General features: G+C 42.8%; 1 pseudogene; it reads left to right on the top strand.

Moving 5' to 3' along the window:
• The first annotated feature begins 548 nt into the window (after positions 1–548).
• LOC125120945 (olfactory receptor 1N1-like) lies at positions 549–4,186 on the top strand (annotated as a pseudogene).
• The last annotated feature ends 400 nt before the right edge of the window (positions 4,187–4,586 follow it).

A 4,586-nucleotide genomic window follows, 5' to 3' on the forward strand; every position in this document is an offset into this window, starting at 1 on the left:
GATCCTGCATTGCTGTGGCTCTGGTGTAGGCTGGCGGCTACAGCTCCAATTCAACCTCTAGCCTGGGAACCTCCATGTGCCATGGGAGCAGCCCAAGAAATGGCAAAAAGCCAAAAAAAAATCCAAAAAAGAAAAAAATTAAAAATTAAAAAAATTTAAAACTATCTTAGTGAAATTAATTATTAATTAAAGATTGACCCATACATTATTTAAGCTGAGTAATAGGAGAATAGGCATTAATTTTATTAACAGTTAATAGACAATACATGTTTCACACACTCTTTTATATGTAGCATATATTTAAATAAAAACAAATGTACTAAGCCTAAATTAATTTACTTTTATAAATAAATTATTAGGCACCCTGGCCCAAGGCACAATCTAAATATTATTCATATCTTGGTTCTCTGAGATCATTAAATAAGTAATTTCCTCTTCTACATGACATTTAAAACAATGATTGTCACCTCTCATCTAGTCTCTATTTTTTTTACTTATTTCCTGGGACATAATGTATTCACCCATTGGGATAGGACTAATTAGGCAGCATGGATGCCATTAACAGAGTGTGGACCTGTTCAGGGTTAAGGCTGGGAGGATGGATCACAGTGGCTCCTCACCCAGGGGAGAAACCAGGGTGTGGCCACAGAGACCAGCCAGGTCCATCTGAATGGAATTATCATGGATGCTTCTGGGACACAGGAGGGCAATATCCAGAAGGGACAGCTGACATGTTGGACAATTGTCCCATCTGGTCTCTAAATAGCAGGTCTGGGAATGGGCATCAGGAGACACTGCCTGTGAAAAGGCATCAGCTCCTCCTGGGTCCTGAGCATGGGACATCACCAGTGATCTGAGTCTTCAGTTCTGTGGTTGCTGCACACAAGGAAGGACTCTGTGACTCCAGCCATGTCTTCCTGGGGAGACAACAGGGCAGGGAACCCAAGCTCCTTCATACAAGTGTCACAGACTGAGGCTGGGAAGCACATCCAGGTGAGGATAGAGGCACAGGGAAGGGGACAGGAAGCAGAGTCTACCTAAGGCCATGTGTATGCAGGTGCACTCAAACACACACACACATGCTCACACAGCACATAGAGACTCTTCCTCTTCATTTTTGCCTTCTTTTCTACATCCCTTTCTGCCATATGTTTTCGAGATCTTTGTTTTTTTCAATGAATTGTTTCTCTTTTTAAGATTTTTTTGTTATTTCCCCAATACAATTTTTTTGTACTATTTTCTGGATCTTCTGACCACCATGAAAAGCAGCTAGTCTGAGATTTATCGCATTCCTGAAGGTGCAGACTGAAGGCTTTGTGGAGAACGGGTCTCAGACCACCCTTCCATGAGCCCAATTTGTGACCAGGACTTAGCACCTGTGTCATTACAGAGCATAATTCACTCTCAGTCCACTGGAAAAAGCATGCTTCCCAGAATCATTTTCAGCCACATCATCATGTCAACACCACTAACTTACTCCTCTACTTCCATTTAGAGTTTATCAAATTCATTCACTTTCTTTTTCTTCAAATTTGATCAAGCAAATAATTCTCTTAGAGTTATTTATGCCTATGATATACTTAATAAAGTTGGAGGCTCTTATGATTAAGTTATTCAACCCAGTATATTTGACTTGGTTTCCAGATGCCAAAATAAATCCTTTGTGATGGATAGTCTGAGTATGGTCCAAAAGTGCCCACTGTGGTGCTGCTGGGCTGATGACGCTGGTGATGATGATGATGCAGTGACCAGGATGACAAAAATGACACAACATATTCATTTTTAAAAGATGTTTAATAATAATATTAAATATTTTAATTATGTACTATTTTAATATTATTCAAAATAATACATTTTCAATAATAAATAAAAATAATGGATCATATTTAATGAGCACTTAGTATTTGTCAGTCTTCATCCAAATATTAAGTCATCATTATCAAATTTACTCCTCATAACCACTCTATTCAATGAACACTAGCATTATTCTGTTTGAGCCAATGAAGAAACTAAACCTAAAAATGTTTGTGACTTTCTCAATATCTCCTTGCAGACTGCAGAGGTACCTTATATTTTTTCCTAATGTTCCTGAAAAAACATGGCTACCAATGACTGATCACCTTATTCCCTGATTCCAACACACAGATCACCTGAATTCCACATCTTAACTGCACATCATGATTCATGAAGACACTGACATGAGTTCCAGCCTTTGGTCTCTTCAACAATCCTATCAGGTAGGGGTATTATCTACAATCTTACAAAGGAGAAAAGCAAGCACAAAAGGACTAAAAGTTCCCTCAATTGAAAAGGCACATGAGGACCAGAGCAGTAAAGCATGTCACCCAGAGCTTTGTCACCACATCCTGTGTCCCACGTTCACATTTCTTCACCTGTGACTAACAGTGACAGTAACATCACTGCCCTTGCTAGCAGCCTGTCCTCCACATATGTTATCTCAGGAATGACAGCAGTGAGTCTATGAGGTAGATGCACATGGTACAAAACCAGAATCAGAGATTCAGTGGGAAGTAATTAACCAAAGGCAGACTGAGCATAAGGAACACAACTGATTCCCACCCCATCTCCAGAGGCCAAAGCTCAGGTATTCAAACAAAAGATGAGGAGGAGGAAGTTGATGATTAAAATGAAAATGATGTGCCCTTCGTGATAAAGTGGTTTTCAGTTTACAGTGTTGTCCTGGCCACACTAATTCACAGGAAGGATCTTCGAAGCAAGGGGGGCCAGAGCATTCCCAGCAAAACTAGAGACCCCTAAGGCCCAGCGGACTCCTCTTTGAAGAAACTATCCTTTCCTCCATTTCCTTTGATAGGTGCACACACACTCACACACAGTGCCTGATTTTTCACAATAAATCCCAGTATATACTTCAACCACAGGTGAGCAAGGCAATAGAATACAAAGTTTACATGAGTTTCTACTACAGGTTTTTTTTTTAGCGAACTGAACTTGGAAAGGTTTATCCAGATGAACTCCAGTCCAGTCTCATTCAGAACATCCATGGGGAAAACTTGCCACATTATGGGAGTCCAGACATCAAACTACAATCTAGCCTGATGCCTCCTTATTAGAGTCCACTGCCCTCCTATTTGTACATTTTGTGAATCAGGAGTTACACGTACTAGTGTATCTCAGTGACCTTTCCAAGGGATAGAGGAAAGTAGACCAAAGTCCTTGGACTCTGTAATATTGACCACCTATCTTTATTTAAGGAAGATTCTGCTCCAATTTCTCTAATTTAGGACATTAGAAACTGAACCAGCATCTCTGACTTCCTGCTCCACACCCAAACCAGCAGCCTCTCCTGTGTGGGTTCTTCCTGGCCACATATGTGGTCACCATGCTGGGGAACCTGCTCATCATCCTGGCCATTGGCTCTGACCCTCACCCCCATACACCCATGTACTTCTTCCTGGTGAACTTGTCCTTCATTGACACCTGCTTCTCCTGTACCAATGTCCCCAAGGTGCTGGTCAACATCCAGACACAGCACCACACCATCTTCTACACTGGGTGCCTCGTGCAGATGTACTTCTTCATGGCATCGGCCCTGCTGGATGACTTCCTGCTGGCTGTGGTGGCATATGACCACTACATTGCCATTTTCCTCCCTCTTCACTACACCATGATTGTGTATCCCCAGTAGTGCCTACTGCTCATCACCACATCCTAGCTCTGCACCTACCTCCTGGCCTGCTCACCTACTCTCCTCAGGTCTCACCTCTCCTTCTGTTCCTTCCATTCCATCCTGCACTTCTTCAGTCTTTTCCCACTCCTCAAACTTGCCTGCTCAGATTCCTACATCTTTCAGGTCATGATGTTTGCAGAAGGAGCACTCTCAGGTGTGGTCCCTCTCACCTGTGTCCTGGTCTCTTATGCCCACATCATCCACACCTTCCTCAGTGTCCTCTCTCCTGGGGGAAAGCTCAAAGTCTTCTCTACCTGTGGTGCCCACCTTATATTCAACACTCACTTCTATGGGACCCTGTTTCTGGTGTATCTCCAGCCCTCTGCCTCCTACTCTGCAGACACTGGGATTGTGGTCTCTGTGGTAGACATGACAGTCACCCCCATGCTAAACCCCTTTATCTACAGCCTGAGGAACAGGGACATGAAGGAGGCCTTGTGCAGGCTTTGTGAGTATGGAAGATGTTCCACCCCATAAAAAGTCCTTCCCCAAAGTAGAGACCCTGACTTTCAATACGCCTTCTTCCATCCATGTGTCCACTAATTAATTAAAGTGAAAACCTCATTCAATTCAGGATGTTTTTCCTTCCAAGAAAATGCGAGCAAATGAAGACCTAAACTTTTGCAGGACTGAAATAGGGCCAACCGACCAAGGCCAGAACTTCAGTCTAGAGAGAGGGAGTGACCAGCTGTCCCTATTGGGTGACTTGATGTGTGGGTATATGTATCCAGGCAGATTCAACCCATAGTTGGGAACATCAAAAATGCCAGCAAACAGTTGGCTTCTAAATGGAAGCCCAACTGAAGCACAGTGTAGGACTATAAATTCTTCCCCAAGAGCCACAAATTCTGGCAAGACTAGGCATGTCAGGACCTCA

The sequence above is a fragment of the Phacochoerus africanus genome, chromosome 2, assembly GCF_016906955.1.
Source record: "Phacochoerus africanus isolate WHEZ1 chromosome 2, ROS_Pafr_v1, whole genome shotgun sequence".
NCBI classification, from domain to species: Eukaryota; Metazoa; Chordata; class Mammalia; order Artiodactyla; family Suidae; genus Phacochoerus; species Phacochoerus africanus.